Consider the following 18,819-nt stretch of genomic DNA (forward strand, 5'->3'; position numbering starts at 1 on the left):
ATATATTGAATGAAACACCACTCCAATAACTAGCATAGATGTGGAAAGCCATACCCATAACCAACCTGGAAACTGTTTACCTCAGTCTTTGCCATCCCGTAAAATATCTATGGCTTTCAACAAAAATTACAAGGCACATGAAATGACAAGGAAAAATAACCTGAAGAGGCAAAATATCATTAGAAGCTAAGATATAATACAATGTTAGAAGACTCTAATAGAAAATTTAAAATAACTACTAGTAGACTGAAGGCTTTAAAAGGAAAAGGTGGACAATGTGCCATATTATTTGGGAAACAAAGCAATATATAATATATATTTATATATATTAGCAGTAAAATGTTGTCATTTAATTAAAAAAAAACAGTGCCCATTTACAAAAGAAAAAAAGCAAAAAAAAAAAAAAAAGGAAAAGGAAAGAAATTATAAAGAAGGAAATGACTAGTATAAATCCAACAAATTATGTGTAAAATATGTAAGATAAAAACTACAAAACATAAAAGAAATCACAGAACAACTAAATAAATGAAGACATACATCATGTTTATCGACTGGAAGACGTACAAATTCATGAATATTAAGAGGTCAATTTTCCCCAATTCCAGTCAAAATTCCAGCAGTCTTATAGATTTTAACAAGAAGAGTCTAATTTTTTATAGAAAAGCAAAGAAACTAAAATAAACAAAATAATTTAGTTGAAAAAGAACAAAAGCTGGAGGATTATACCACCTGGTTTGGGAAAAGAAATGTGCAAAGTAGTTTTTAGCAAAGGTGAAGACACAATTAAAGAAAGGATAGAAAGATAGTTTTTTCAACAACTGGTGCTGAAACAACTTGATCCATATGAAAAAATATAATCTGGACACATGCATCACACATTATCCAAAAATATACTGAAAATCAATCATAGACATAATTATAAAATACGAAACTATAAAACTTCTAGAAGAAAACATAGAACATCTACATGACCTTTTAAAAAGTTTTAAATACAACACTAAGAAAAAGCACTGATAAATTAGACTAGCTCAAAATTTACAACTTTTCCTCTGTGAAAGGTATTGTTCAGCAAAAGAAAAGACAATCCATAAACTGGGAGAAAATATTTGCTTATCACATATTTGGTAAATGATTTGTATCCAGTAATTATAAAGAACCAACAAAACTCAACAATTAGAAAACAAAGAACCTGGTAGGAAAAAAAAGAAAAAAGAAATAGGCCATAGGTCTAGGTTTGAACAGTAATTTAAGCAAAGATGATAGATGGATGGCAAATAGGAAAAACTGTTAGTACCACTAGTTATTTAGGAAAAGTAAATTAAAACCACAGTGTGACATTGCTACACACCTATTAGGATTTTTTTTTTTTCAAAATGGCAATAATAAGCTGGCAGGGATGCAGAGAAATTAAAACTCTGCAGAGAAATTAAAACTCTCATGCATTTGTGGTAGAAATGTAAAATGGCAGCTACATTGGAAAATACTTTGGCAGTTTCCTGTACCGTGTATTCACACTTACCTTATGACCCAGCATCCCACTCTTAGATTTCTACCAAAGAGAAATGAAAATTTATGTTCAAACAAAACCCTGTATGCCAGTGTTTATAGCAACACCTTAGTCTCTTAATTGACAAATGGCAAACTGTGATATGTCCATACAATGGAATTCTACTCAATAATAAAAAAGAACTATTGATTCTCATAGCAACATAGATGTCTTAAATGCATTTTTCTGAGTAAAAGGACAAGTCTTAAAGATTACATGTTGTATTATTCAATTTATCTGACACTATGGAAAAGTCAAAACTATTGGGAAGTAAACAGTATAGTAGTTACCAGGGTTTTGTTTATAAACAATATCACAGAGGAACATTTGGGGTGATGGAACCATTCTGTTCTATATGGAACTATGGTAGTGAGCACACAACTCTATGCATTTGTCAAAGTCCAAAGAACTTTTCATTGCAAAAAGGGAATTTTACCAATTGTAAATTTAAAAAAATATAATATTAGAATGAAAAATTGCAAAGTAGGAAGTTTTGCATATCACTCTCTCCACTAGAAAAATGAAAGCGCTGGAAAGAGGACTGGAATTAACTAATTAGTAACCTCATGGCTCAATGGACATTTGGAACAACTACAGGAGTGCCAGAGGAAGTAAGAGACAACATCTAAACAGAAAGGAAGCAGTAATGGAAGAAAGGAGGGACAAAAAGTGTATAAGACTTACAAAAAATATGTAAGCAAAATGGCAGAAGCAAATTTCTCTAATTTTCAGTAATTTCCCAAAATGTAAATAGATTGAACTCTCCAATCAAAACTCAGAGAATGGCAGAATGATTAAAAAAAAATGAATCAACTATCTGCTATTCAAAAGAGATGCTTTTTAGAGCCACAGATACAATTAGGTTGAAAGATAAAGGATGGGAAAAAAATACTCTATGCAAATAGTAATCAAAACAAAGTGGAGGTAACAACATGAATATAAGGCAAAATATGTATTCAATCAAAAAACATTCCAACAGACAAAGAAGCACATTATTTATCAATAAAAGGAACAATTCAACAAGATTTAACAATTATAAACATATATGCACCTAACAGCCAAGCACCAAAGCATATGAAGCAAATATTAACAGGATCAAGGGAGAAATACACAGTTCTACAATAATAGTTAGAGATTTCTACACACCAATTTCAACACTGGATACATCTACTGAGAAGATCAGTAGCAAAGTAAAGGACTTGAATAACACCATAAACCAACTACATCCAACTGACATTTATAGAACACGTCACCCAGAAGAACAAATTACACATTCTTTTTAAGAGCACATGGATTATTCTCCAGGATGAACAATATGTTAAGGAAAAGAGGAGTCTCAATAAATTAAAAAACATTGAAAATATTAAAAAACAACCATTCTGACAATGGAATGAAGCTAGAAATCAATAACAGAAGGAAAACTGGAAATATTACAATTATGTAGAAATTAAACACTACATTCTTAAACAATGGGTGAGTTAAAGAAGTAATCACAGGAGGTGGGGCAAGATGGCAGAGTGGTGAGGTGTATGTTTTAGTTACTCCTCCAGGGAAGTAGGTAGAAAGCCAGGAACTGCATGGACTGGACACCACAGAGCAATTTGACTTTGGGCTTACTTCATACAACACTCATGAATACGTGGAACTGCTGAGATCAGTGAAATCTGTAAGTTTTTGTGGCCAGGGGTCCCATGCCCCTCCCTGCCAGGCTCAGTCCCATGGGAGGTGGGGCCATCAGCTCTGGGAAGGAGAAGGGAGAACTGCAGCAGCAGCTCTTATCAGAAACTCATTCTACTGATCCAAACTCCAATCATAGATAGACTGAGACCAGATACCAGAGAATCCAGGAGCAGCCAGCCCAGTGGAGAGGAGATAGGGATAGCAAAAACAGCAAGAGAAACCGAAAAAATAAAAGCAGAGGCTTTTTGGAGTTCTGGTGAACACAGAAAGGGGAAGGGCAGAGCTCAGGCCCTGAGGCTCATATGCAAATCCAGAAGAAAAACCATCTCTCTGCCCCCTTTCCTTAAAAGCACTAATTACTTGGTCTCTTAGCATTTCAATAACCCATTAGATCTGTGAGGAGTGCCTTTTGTTTTCTTATCTTTTTTTTTTTTTCCTTTTTCTAAAACAATTACTCTAAGAAGCCCAATACAGAAAGCCTCAAAGACTTGAAATTTGGGCAGGTCAAGACAAGAGCAGAACTAAGAGAGCTCTGAGACAAAAGGCAATAATCCAGGGGCTGACAAAATTCACTAAACACCACAACTTCCCAAGAAAAGGGGGGCATCCTCTCACAGCCATCATCCTGGTGGACAGGAAACACTCCTGCCCATCGCCAGCCCCATAGCCCAGAGTTGTCCCAGACAACCCAGTGTGATAGAAGTACTTCCAATAACATGCACACACCACAAAATCAGACATGGACATTAGCCTTCCCTGCACCCTCAGCTGGTTGTCCCAGAGTTGGGAAGGCAGAGCACTGTGAATTAACATGCCCCATTCAGCCATCCTTTCAGCAGACTGGGAGCTTCCCTACACAGCCCTGCAGCCCAGAACCAACCTGGGGGGATGGCACTCACCTGTGACATAGCACAGTTATCCCTGAACAGAGGACCTGGGGATGCACGGCCTGGAAAAGGAACCCATCGCAAGTCTCAGGAGTCATACGCCAATACAAGAACTTGTGGGTCAGCAGCAGAGACAAACTGGGGCAGGACTGAACTGAAGGATTAGACTATTGCAGCAGCTTTAAAACTCCAGGAACACCAGGGAGATTTTATTGTTAGAGCTGCCCCTCTTCCCTGACCGCCCAGACACTCACCCCATATACAGGGCAGGCAACACCAACTACACATGCAAGATTGGTACACCAATTGGAACCCACAAGACTCACTCCCCCACTCACCATAAAGACAAAGCAGGGGAGAACTGGCTTGAGGGGAACAGGTGGCTTGTGGATGCCACCTGCTGGTTAGTTAGAGAGAGTGTACTCCATGAAGCTGTAGATCTGAAAAATTAGAAATAGGGATTTCAATCAGTCTACAAATCCTAAAAGAACCCTATAAAGTTAAGCAAATGCCAAGAGGCCAAAAACAACAGAAAATTTTAAAGCATATGAGAAAACCAGACGATATGGATAACCCAAGCCCAAGCACCCAAATCAAAAGATCAGAGGAGACACAGTACCTGAAGCAATTAATCAAAGAACTAAAGATGAATGATAAGACCATGGCACAGGATATAAAAGACATGAAGAAGAGCATGGCACAGGATATAAAGGGCATCAAGAAGACCCTAGAAGAGCATAAAGAAGACATTGCAAGAGTAAATAAAAAAATAGATGATCTTATGGAAATTAAAGAAACTGTTGACCAAATTTAAAATATTCTCGATACTCATAGTACAAGACTAGAGGAAGTTGACCAACAAATCAGTGACCTGGAAGATGACAGAATGGAAAATGAAAGAACAAAAGAAAGAATGGGGAAAGGTATTGAAAAAATCTAAATGGACCTCAGGGATATGATAGATAATATAAAACGTCCAAATATAAGACTCATTGGTGTTCCAGAAGGGGAAGAGAAGGGTAAAGGTCTAGGAAGAGTATTCAAAGAAATTGTTGGGGAAAACTTCCCAAATCTTCTAAACACCATAAATACAAATAAACCCACTCTGAGACATATTCTGATCACACTGTCAAATATGGAAGAGAAGGAGCAAGTTCTGAAAGCAGCAAGAGAAAAGCAATTCACCACATACAAAGGAAACAGCATGACTAAGTAGTGACTACTCAGCAGCCACCATGGAGGTGAGAAGGCACTGGCATGACATATTTAAAATTCTGAGTGAGAAAAATTTCCAACTAAGAATACTTTATCCAGCAAAGTTCTCCTTCAAATTTGAGGGAGTGCTTAAATTTTTCACAGACAAACAAATGCTGAGAGAATTTGCTAACAAGGGACCTGCCCTACTGGAGATACTAAAGGGAGCCCTATAGACAGAGAAACAAAGAAAGGAGAGAGAGACATGGAGAAAGGTTCAGTACTAAAGAGATTCAGTATGCGTACATTAAAGGATATTAATGGAGAGAGGGAAAAAATACATATGACAAACATAACCCAAAGGATAAGATGGCTGATTCAAGAAATGCCTTCATGGATATAACGATGAATGTAAATGGATTAAACTCCCCAATTAAAAGATATAGATTCGCAGAATGGATCAAAAAAAAAAAAATGAACCATCAATATGTTGCATACAAGAGACTCATCTTAGACAGAGGGACACAAAGAACTTGAAAGTGAAAGGCTGTAAAAAATATTTCATGCAAGCTACAGCCAAAAGAAAGCAGGTGAAGCAATATTAATCTCAGATAAAATAGAATTTAAATGCAAGGATGTTATGAGAGACAAAGAAGGCCACTACATACTAATAAAAGGGGCAATTCAACAAGAAGAAATAACAATCATAAATGTTTATGCACCCAATCAAGGTGCGACAAAATACATTTTGCCACTGGCAAAACTAAAGGAAGCAATTGATGTTTCCACAATAATTGTGGGAGACTTCAACACATCACTCTCTCCTATAGATAGATCAACCAAACAGAAGACCAATAAGGAAATTGAGAACGTAAACAATCTGATAAATAAATTGGATTTAACACACATACATAGAACATTACATCCCAAATCACCAGGATACACATTCTTCTCTAGTGCTCATGGAACTTTCTCCAGAATAGATCATATGCTGGGAAATGAAACTAGCCTCCATAAATTTAAAAAGATTGAAATTATTCAAAGCACATTCTATGACCACAATGGAATACAATTAGAAGTCAATAACCATCAGAGACTTAGAAAATTCACAAATACCTGGAGGTTAAACAACACACTCCTAAACAATCAGTGGGTTAAAGAAGAAATAGCAAGAGAAATTGCTAAATATACAGAGACGAATGAAAATGAGAACACAACATACCAAAACCTATGGGATGCAGCAAAAGCAGTGCTAAGGGGGAAACTTATAGCACTAAACACATATATTAAAAAGGAAGAAAGAGCCAAAATCAAAGAACTAATGGATCAACTGAAGAAGCTAGAAAATGAACAGCAAACCAATCCTAAACCAAGTACAAGAAAAGAAATAACAAGGATTAAAGCAGAAATAAATGACACAGAGAACAAAAAAACAATAGAGAGGATAAATAACACCAAAAGTTGGTTCTTTGAGAAGATCAACAAGATTGACAAGCCCCTAGCTAGAATGACAAAATCAAACCAAGAGAAGACCCATATAAACAAAATAATGAATGATAAAGGTGACATTACTGCAGATCCTGAAGAAATTAAAAAAATTATGAGGATACTATGAACAACCTTATGGCAAAAAAAAACTGGATAATGTAGAGGAAATGGAAAATTTCCTGGAAACACATGAACAACATAGACGGACCAGAGAAGAAACAGAAGACCTCAACCAACCAATCACAAGCAAAGAGATCCAAACAGTCATCAAAAAACTTCCCACAAATAAATGCCCAGGGCCAGATGGCTTCACAGGGGAATTCTACCAAACTTTCCAAAAACAACTGAACCAATTTTACTTAAACTCTTTCAAAACATTGAAGAAAATGGAACACTACCTAACTCATTTTATGAAGCTAACATCAGTCTAATACCAAAACCAGGCAAAGATGCTACAAAAAAGGAAAACTACCAGCCAAACTTCCTAATGAATATAGATGCAAAAATCCTCAACAAAATACTTGCAAATCGAATCCAAAGACATTAAAAAAATCAGACACCATGACCAAGTGGGGTTTGTTCCAGGCATGCAAGGATGGTTCAACATAAGAAAATCAATCAATATATTACAACACATTAACAAATCAAAAGGGAAAAATCAAATGATCATCTCAATACATGCTGAAAAAGCATTCAACACAATCCAACAACCCTTTTTGATAAAAACATTTCAAAAGGTAGGAATTGAAGGAAACTTCCTCAATATGATAAAGAGCATATATAAGAAACCCACAGCCAGCATAGTACTCAATGGTGAGAGACTGAAAGCCTTCCCTCTAAGATCAGGAACAAGACAAGGATGCCCGCTATCACCACTGTTATTCAGCATTGTGCTGGAAGTGCTAGCCAGGGCAATCTGGCAAGACAAAGAAATAAAAGGTATCCAAATTGGAAAGGAAGAAGTAAAACTATCATTGTTTGCAGATGATATGATCTTATATCTAGAAAACCCTGAGAAATCGACGACATAGTTACTAGAGCTAATAAACAAATTTAGCAAAGTAGCGGGATACAAGATTAATGCACATAAGTCAGTAATGTTTCTATATGCTAGAAATGAACAAACTGAAGAGACACTCAAGAAAAAGACACCATTTTCAATAGCAATTAAAAAAATCAAGTAACTAGGAATAAACTTAACCAAAGAAAACTACATAACTCTACTAAAAGAAATAGAAGGGGACCTTAAAAGATGGAAAAATATTTCATGTTCATGGATATCATTAAGATGTCAATTCTACCCAAACTCATCTACAGATTCAATGCGATCCCAATCAAAATTCCAACAACCTACTTTGCAGACTTGGAAAAGCTAGTAATCAAATTTATTTGGAAAGGGAAGATGCCTCGAATTGCTAAAGACAGTCTAAAAAAGAAAACGAAGTGGGAGGACTTACACTCCCTGACTTTGAAGCATATTATAAAGCCACAGTTGTCAAAACAGCATGGTTCTGGCACAAAGATAGACATATTGATCAATGGAATGAAATTGAGAATTCGGAGATAGACCCCCAGATCTATGGCCAACTGATCCTTGATAAGGCCCCCAAAGTCAATGAACTGGGTCATAATGGTCTTTTCAACAAATGGGGCTGGGAGAGTTGGATATCCATATTCAAAAGAATGAAAGAAGACCCCTACCTCACACCCTACACAAAAATTAACTCAAAATGGATCAAAGATCTCAATATAAAAGAAAGTACCATAAAACTCCTAGAAGATAATGTAGGGAAACGTCTTCAAGACCTTATATTAGGCGGTCACTTCGTAGACTTTACACCCAAAGCACAAGCAACAAAAGAAAAAATAGAAAAATGGGAACTCCTCAAGCTTAGAAGTTTCTGTACCTCAAATGAATTTGTCAAAAAGGTAAAGAGGCAGCCAACTCAATGGGAAAAAATTTTTGGAAACCATGTATCTGACAAAAGACTGATATCTTGCATATATAAAGAAATCCAACAACTCAATGACAATAGTACAGACAGCCCAATTATAAAATGGGCAAAAGATATGAAAAGACAGTTCTCTGAAGAGGAAATACAAATGGCCAAGAAACACATGAAAAAATGTTCAGCTTCACTAGCTATTAGAGAGATGCAAATTAAGACCACAATGAGATACCATCTCACACCAATTAGAATGGCTGTCATTAAACAAACAGGAAACTTCAAATGCTGGACGGGAAGTGGAGAAATTGTAACTCTTATTCATTGTCGGTGGGACTGTATAATGGTTCAGCCACTCTGGAAGTCAGTCTGGCAGTTCCTTAGAAAACTAGACAGAGTTACCCTTCGATCCAGCTATTGCACTTCTCGGTATATACCCGAAAGATCGGAAAGCAGCGGCATGAACAGATATCTGCACGCCAATGTTCATAGCAGCATTATTCACAATTGCCAAGAGATGGAAACAACCCAAATGTCCTTCAACAGATGAGTGGATAAATAAAATGTGGTATATACACACGATGGAATACTACACGGCAGTAAGAAGGAATGATGTTGTGAAACATATGACAACATGGATGAATCTTGGAGACATAATGCTGAACGAAATAAGCCAGGCACAAAAAGAGAAATATTATGTGCTATCACTCATGTGAACTTTGAAAAATGTAAAACAAATGGTTTATAATGTAGAATGTAGGGGAACAAGCAATAGAGAGCAATTAAGGAAGGGGGAATGATAATCCAATAAGAACAAATAAGCTATCGTGGGAAAATTTAACGTTCTGGGAATGCCCAGGAATGACTATGGTCTGTTAATTTCTGATGAGTATAGTAGGAACAAGTTCACAGAAATGTTGCTATATTCGGTTACTTTCTTGGGGTAGAGTAGGAACATGTTGGAAGTAAAGTAGTTATCTCAGGTTAGTTGTCTTTTTCTTACTCCCTTGTTATGGTCTCTTTGAAATGTTCTTTTATTGTATGTCTTTTTAATTTTCTTTTATTTTTTATACAGTTGATTAAAAAAAAGTTTAAAAAAAAAAGGAAAAAATATGCAAAGCCCACTTGAGGAGCTGGTGGAGAATGCAGGGGTATTGGCCTGCCCCACCTCGATGGTTGCTAACATGACCACAGACATAGGTGACTGTTGCTTGATGGATTGAGCCCTCTACCACAGGACTTGCCCTTGGGAAAGACTGTTGCTGCAAAGGAGAGGCTAGGCCTCCCTATAATGGTGCCTAAGAGCCTCCTCCCAAATGCCTCTTTGTTGCTCATATGTGGCCCCTGTCTCTCTAGCTAAGCCAACTTGAAAGGTGAAATCATGCCCCTCCCCCCTACATGGGATCAGACACCCAGGGGAAGTGAATCTCTGGCAACGTGGAATATGGACTCCCGGGGAGGAATGTAGACCCTGCATCGTGGGATGGGAGAACATCTTCTTGACCAAAAGGGGTAAATGGGAAGGAAATGAAATAAGCTTCAGTGGCAGAGAGATTCCAAAAGGAGCCTAGAGGTCACTCTGGTGGGCACTCTTGCCACAATATAGACAACTCTTTTTAGGTTTCTAATGAGTTGGGGGTGGTAGCTGGAGGTAGATACCTGAAACTATCAAACTACAACCCAGATCCCATGAATCTTGAAGATGATTGTATAAAAATGTAGCTTATGAGGGTGACAATGGGATTGGGAAAGACATAAGGACCACACTCCCTTTGTCTAGTTTATGGATGGATGAGTAGAAAAATGGGGTGAGGGGAAACAAACAAACAGACAAAGGCACCCAGTGTTCTTTTTACTTTAATTGCTCTTTTTCACTTTAATTATTATTCTTGTTATTTTTGTGTGTGTGGCAATGAAGGTGTCAGGGATTGATTTAGGTAATTAATGCACAACTATGCAATGGTACTGTGAACAATTGAATGTACGATTTGTTTTGTATGACTGCTTGGTATGTGAATATCTCAATAAAATGAATATTAAAAAACAAAACAAACAAAAAAAGAAGTAATCACAAGAAAAATTAGAATATACTTAAAGACAAATGAATGCAAAGATATGACATACCAAAACTAATGGGATGTAGCAAAAGTAGTGCTCAAGGGAAATATCTAGCAACACATGACTATATTTAAAAGAAGAAAGAAATCTCAAATTAATAACCTAACTTCACATCTAAAGAATTTAGAAAACCAGGTGTAAGCTAAGCCCAAAGTTAGCAGAAGAAAGGAAATAATTAATTTAGAGTGGTAATAAATGATAATAGAGAATAGTAAAATAATTGAGAGAATGGACCAAAAAAACGTTGGGTCTTTGAAAATTAAATAAAATTGCAAACCTTTAGCTGATGACAAGGGAAAAAGAAAAGATACAAATATCAGAAAAGAATGTGATGATATCATTAGTGAGTTTACAGAAATGAAAGAGAATATTGTGGACAATTGTACACCAACAAACTAGATAATCAAGAAGAAATGGAAAAATTTCTAGAAATACATCTATTATCCAAAATTGACTCAAGAAGGAAAACATCAACAAACCTATAAAAGTATGGTGATGGAATCAATAATCAAAACCCCTCCACAAGAAAAGTACAGGACAAAATGGTTCCCTGGTGTATTCTACCAAACATTTAAAGAATTAATCGCAATCCTTCTCAACTCTTTCATGAATCAAGAGGTGGGAACATTTCTTAATTCATTCCATGAGGCCAGCATTACTCTGATGCTAAACCCTGGTAAATATATACAGAGAAATTACTGGCTGTATTCCTCAATAAACATAGGTGTAAAACTACTTTAAAAAATACTAGCAAACCAAATCCAAGGGCAAATAAAAGATTATATACCATGAACAACTGGATTTATTCCAGGAATGCAAAGGGTGGTCAAAATATGAAAATCAATCATAGTAACTGACTATGGTAAATAGAACAAAGGGGGGAAAAAACACATGATTATCTCAACAGAGTCAGAACAGGCATTTCACAAAAATCTATCACCTTTTCTTGATAAAAACACTGAGGAAAGTAGGAAGAGACTGGAACTTTCTCAACATGATACAGGCCATATATTGGAAAACCCACAGCAAAACATTCTCAGTGGCAAAATATTAAAACTTTGCCCCTGAGATCAGGAATGAAAAAAAATGTTGCCCAATTTCACCAGTGCTATTCAGTATTGTACCAACAGTTCTTGCCAGAATAATTAGGCAAGAAAAAGAAATAAAAAGTATCCAAACTGGAGAGGACGAGGTAAAACTATCTCTATTTGCAGACAACATGATCTTATACAGATAAAACTCAAAGGAATCCACAAGTAAACTATTACAACTAATAAATGAGTTCAGCATAGAGGAAGGGTTCAAAATCACCATGCCAAAAAAAAAAAAAAAAAAAAAAAATTGTGTTCCCACACACTAGAAACAATCCATAGGGGAAATTAAAAAAAAAAAAAAAATCCATTTACAAAAGCATGAGCAAAAAAAGAAACAACATAAATTTGATTTCATCAAAATTTAAAACTTTTGTGCATCAAAGATTTCATCATGAAAATAAAAATACAACCAACAGAATGAGAGAATATAGTTTCAAACCATTTTTTGGATAAAGGTTTAATATCCAGAATATATAAACAACTCCTACAACTCAACTACACAAAGACAAAAAACCAATTTAAAAATGGGCTAAATCTTTTGAAACTTAGAGCTGTAAAGGGTAGGCTAAGCATACCTATGGTTTTCTCTTAAGAGTCACTTCCAGAGAACCTCTTTTATTGCTTAGATGTGACCTTTCTTTATCTAAGCCCAACTCTGCAAATAAATTCATTACCCTCACCCCTATATGGGACATGACTCCCAGGGGAGTGATTTTCCTTGGCAACATGGGACACAACTCCAAGGAATGAGCCTAGCCCTGTCGTCGAGGGATTGAGAGTGCTTCTTGACCAAATGGGGGAAAAGAAAGGTAACAAAAGAAGGCTTCAGTGGTTAAAAGAATTCAAATAGTAGAGAGGATATCCTGGAGGTTACTCTTATGCAAGCTTCAGCTAGGTATTCCAAATGACCAAAGTATGCCAAAACCAAATCAACAGTAGTCCCCCAAATCCTAAAGACTACCCAGGTTCCTAACTGAGACTCTATAAAAATTTCAGTCACTGTTTATTTTTCAGAAACTTAAATCCTACAGAGTGTTCTTTTGCCAGATAAATCCAAAAACCCAGAGGCAACAGCATCTTCAAGAACATCAATCAGATGCATCCCCTTTCCCCATAATGTCAACACCCCTTTTTAATACGAACAAGTTAGGATGGTCACTGCCAGGATATCCCTGAAGATTGAGACAGTGATCAAACAAGAGGGAGGAGTAGCAATAGACAAGATAGGATACAACAAAGGATTATGAATACTGAATCTTTATATAAATGTTTATTTTTAGTCTCTAAGGTATTAGAATAACTAGAAGGAAATAACTGAAATAGTGGAACTGTAACCCATAGCATTCTTTGAAATTTGCTCTGTAACTACTTGTTAAATCATACTTTGAAAGTTATCATTTTCATGTATATATATATTTCACAATAAGGAAATAACTGAAATTGTGAAACTGTAACCTGTAACATTCTTTGAAATGTGCTCTAAAACTACTTGTTAAATTGTACTTTGAAAGTTATCCCTTTTATGTATATATGCCATATTTCACAATAAAAATAATTTTTAAGAAATGGGCAAGGGATGTGAATAGATGTTCCTCCAAAGAAGGTATGCAAATGGCCAATAAACACATGAAAAGATGGTCAATATCATTAACCATTAGGAAACTGCGAATTAAAATCACAATGAGATGACAGAAGGATGGCCATTATTTTAAAAGAAAAGCAGAGCATACCAACTATTGGAAAGGGCATCTAGAACGTTGTTGATAAGAATTTTAGTAAGCTGTTGCATCCACTGTGGAAAGCAAAATGGTATTTCCCCAAAAAATATAATGTAGGATTACCACTTGACCCAGCAATCCCACTTCTAGTTATATACCCAAAGACAGTAGAAGAGTGAAAACAGGGTCACAAATAGATGCTTGTGCACCAATGTTTATAGATGCATTATTCACAGTAACCATAAGCTGCAAACAACCCAAATGTCCATCAACAAATAAACTGATAAACAAAATAAGTATATACATACAATGAAATATTATTTGGTGAAAAGAAATAATGAAGTTTGAGCAATGTGCTGCAACATGGAATAACCTTGAAAACAATATTTTCAATGAAATAAGCAAGAAACATAAGTAGCAAAATTATATGATATCACTTATGATAGATGCCTAGAAATAGCAAATTTGTAGAGCTAGAAAGCAGATTAGAGGTTATCGGGGAGGTGAGAAAGTGTGTTTGTAAAAATTAAAAAAAAAAAAGAAAAAAAGACCTGGGACTAAAGACAAAGACATCATATGGCCTGTTGCCTTGGAGTAGATTTAGCGAGTAGGAAAAGGGGGTCAAGGCCCAAGCCCATGCTTAGGGATGTGATGCATTCTAAAAAAATGAGAAAAACAAAAATGGGCAATACGAGCTCCCTTAGGATCTTCTGGTTCCACTTCAACTTGTTTTTTCTGTCTTTGTGAGTTTCAGAGGCTGTTCCCCTTGTCTGACAAGGAATGTCATGGAAGAACTCTACAAACTTGGTTCTAGGTATTGGGGGAAAGCTTCAGCTCTAGTTCTCTGGCATGTGGTTCTTCTAGTTAATTAGGATGCACACAAAAAAGCAAAGTAGGGAGTAGACTGGAATGCAGACCTGGATAAATGAAACTTACTGAAAAAAAACAAAGAAATCACTTAGCATCAAAAGATGTCAGGAAGAAAGGAACTGAACTAAATTTGGAAAATGGTGCTTTCACAGGATACCATAAGGCTAAATATCAAAAGTACTATGTATGAGCATTATATTGTAGTTAAAAATTTATTTTTCACAGGAGTATAGATTAGGAATAAAAAACAATATTTAATTCAAGCCTAAATTGAATATTGGGCTTGAACAAATAGCTGTATTTTAGATGAGAGTCCCATTTGCCATGGTTACAAATGAGGAAATGGAGAAGACTAATTGAACCTTGCAAGATACACACACACACACACACACACACACACACACATATATATATATATATAGAGAGAGAGAGAGAGAAAGAGAGAGAAACATATTATATATAGGTATATAGATATATAAGAACAGAAATAAATTTAGATGCATGTATTCACCCAGGGGTGCTAGTAGCAGTGGCACTTCATTAGAAATGATCACACCTAGAGCTCAGATCTTGGCTTCTAAATACTCTTCTCCAGTAATAGGAGCAAAGTTTCTGTGGAGAATTAGTTGATTCCAGGAATATTTCTGGAAGACCCTTGAGTGTATTAGGTGTCAGCCAGAAAATAAGGAAGTGCTAAAAAAAAAGAAGTATGGAGGCATACCCAAAGGGCCCTGAAGTCAACCTGAAAGAGCTCACAATGGGTAAAGTTGCAACAATCTGAGCAACAAAGTAAATAACTATAGTGTTGAGTTGTAACCCCCAAAATAAAATAAATATCCAAGGGTCCATACTAATATAAGAACTGAATAAAAATAAATAAATAAATAAATAAATAAATAGAGTAGTGACAATTTTTCCTTATAGAAGAAGTCCAATTAATAAATGTACAAGAAATGAGAGAAATATATAATCACGATTAGAATATGATAGTACTAATTGCTGCAGGTGAGACCCACCAATGGAAGCTGAAATTAGTGGGACAAGGTTAAGCAGAAACAGAGTAATTGCTCAGTCTCAAAGTATCTCCCCCAAAATATTTAGTAATTACAAAGAGAAAAAATAATAAATTTATAGTGGAGAATCCTGGCATATCCCACCTTAGTCAAATGATTGCACCATCAGTAACACAAATCAATTTCATGTACCATCTAATGTGATACACTAAGAAAAGTCACATAAGAATGGCACATAAACTCTTTGGTATTTGTCCCAATAATGTTGCCTTCAATCTACTCATGAGAAATATCAGATAAATTCCAATTGTGAGACATCCTCAAAATAACTGAGCAGTACTTTCCAAATGTCTCAGGATCTTTAAAGATGTGTTCAGAATGCTATCTTACATTGGAGGATTTCATGAGACATGGCAACCAGATATAATGTGGAATCTGAATTGAATCCTGGCACAGAAAAAGGATAGTAATGGAAAACTGGTAGAATACAAATAAGCTCTGTACTTTAGTCATATTGTACTAACACATTGTACTTACATTAATTTCTTAGTTTTGATAAACATTCTGTAATTATAGATGTTACCATAGGCAAAGCTGTATCAAGGGTATTTGAGAACTCTTTGTAGCATTTTTGTAACTCCTCTTTAAGTCAAAAATAAACTCAAAATTGAAAAATAGAGGTAAAAATATATGAGTGCTTCCTCTTCCTAGTCCCTTCCCTTGAAATTTCTGGGGAATAGTTGCACAGCCAGAGGCTGAGGTTTCAGCTGAGCCCAAGCGGTAGTGAGGTTAAGGAGATGGCATCAGGGCTAGGTCTCAGGTTTTTGGAGCCAGTGTAATGTCAGTTGGCAATTGTGGGCAGGAGGCTGTTGGCATAAAAGGGAATTGAACAAGTAGGTACGTATATTGAGGGTAAGGCATCTGGTTCTCAATTTGTCAAGAAGGGATTTACAGGCACTGAAAGTGGTAATGCCTAAAAGAACTATAAAGGTGTTCATTGTGTTGGGCTTATCATAAATTCATGTTTTCTATAGAGATAGGTGATAGATGATAGAAAGATAAATAGATAGATGATAGATAAAGTATATATATAGAGAATTATAGAAATAGATATTTCTATAATTATAGAATATATTATTCTTTAATAATATATTATTCTATAATTATATATTCTATCTATAAATATATATTATATATATATAATTACATAGTTATAATATATGAAATATACATATGGTATGTAGATATATAAAATATATTTATATATACATAATATAGCTCATTCTTCTAAGATGGCCTAGATATATGCCAACTCATAGCAATGAGTACACTGAGATTCTAGATTTTGGTTTTTAAATGCCATTCTCTACTTAAAAGGTTCAGAGCTTCTCAGAAAATTGGCTGATTCCCAGAGTTGGGACAGAGAAAGTACAAGATATGTCTGCAACCTATTTTTGTGCTAGAACATAAGGAAGTGCTCACAGACTGATGGTCACATTTCTAAAGGACATAGACACCAGGTTAAAGAGAGCACTATCGGCCAAATCTGGGATAATTTCAATCTCAAAATAATTGTAGTAACAAATTATAAACTATTGAATACAATTGTAATAAATGAATATGAATCCTTATTAATATAATTTAATGCGTGAATGCACACATACATAAATGCATAAATAAATGCATACATAAGTAAATTAATAAATAAAAAAGGGAAACTTCTTTTAACAGCAGTGTTTTAGCTAATACATCTAGAATTAGGGAAATAGAAAAATCACCACTTGTAAACTGTGCTAATTTGAGTCCTATCAAAAGCAGACATCAAGTGAATGTGAAAGATAAGTAAGTAGGAGAAGGAAAAGACTTCACACTGTGTTACAGGTGTAACACATGCAAAGGAGAGATAAAATATAGACTTTGTCTAGGAAGATTCCCAGACTGTAGCATATTTCTAAGAAAGTTTAGGTCAGACTAATGGAGAGCCATAGAGACAAAATTTCCCATTAGAGGAGTGCCATATTCCACAGGAATGTGCCTATGGCATTACTTCCTGTGTGCTCAGTCATTGGCAGAGTGTAGCCTGGGAGAAGGCACAGCATGAACAAATGATGGATCCAACTGTGCTGTAGCTGAAGGCTATTTGTCAGCCATGCTCTCTAACAAAAGAACTCTTGAATGAGATCTAACTATTACACCTCCATGGACACCAAAACAAACATCATAATGGTGATAGATTTAGATAGCATTTACAGGCTGATAGGTAGGGATTTGATGAAGCTAGAGATTGGCATTGTCTGTAAGTATCTCTCCCATAAATCACTTATTACAAAGGGAGAAATGATAACTTTATGGGGGAGTAATGTAGAAGACACCAATTCGAACAAGTGGTCAAGGTAGATACCAGTTGTACATGTCAACACTTTGTGCCTCCTAATATCATGTACTAAGTGCATGGCATAGTTTTTGTGATATTCCTTCCAGGAATGCATGGCCCAAATTTAAACATGAGGAATTAATGGATAGAATGAGATTGAGGGACATCTTACAGAATGAAAGGTCTGAACCCTTAAAAAAGTCAAGGACAGAAAAGACAAGGTAAGACTGAGAAATCATTCAAGATTGAAGGACACTAAAGATACAAGGTAACTAAATAACTAAATGTAATGAGAGATCCTGGATTGGACCCTGAACCAGAAGAAAACAAGTGGCATTGCTGAGATATTTGGCAAAATTTGAGTGGGGCCTGTGGATTGGATTCACAATAGGTAACAATCTTCCAATTCACCCTCTGTTCTAGTTTGCTAATGCTGTAATTAAGCAAAATACCAGAAATGGATTGGCTTTTATAAAAGGGGGTTATCTGGTTACAAAGTTACAGTCTAAAGGCCATAAAGTGTCCAAGGTAAGGCATCAACAATTGGGTACCTTCACTGGAGGATGGTCAATGGCATCCGGAAAACCTCTGTTAGCTGGGAAGGCACATGGCTGGTGTCTGCTCCAAAGTTCTGGTTTCAAAATGGCTTTCTCCCAGGATGTTCCTCTCTAGCAAGCTTGCTCCTCTTCAAAATGTCACTCACAGCTGCACTGAGTTCCTTCTCTTTGAGTCAGCTCATTTATATGGCTCCACTGATCAAGGCCCACCCTGAATGGGCCATGCCTCCATGGAAGTATCCCACCAGAGTCACCACCCACAGCTAGGTGGGGTACATTCCAAGCAAATCTAATCAGCACCAAAATGTCTGCCCCACAAGACTACATCAAAGAT

The sequence above is a fragment of the Choloepus didactylus genome, chromosome 1 (assembly GCF_015220235.1).
Source record: "Choloepus didactylus isolate mChoDid1 chromosome 1, mChoDid1.pri, whole genome shotgun sequence".
In the NCBI taxonomy this organism is placed as follows: domain Eukaryota; kingdom Metazoa; phylum Chordata; class Mammalia; order Pilosa; family Megalonychidae; genus Choloepus; species Choloepus didactylus.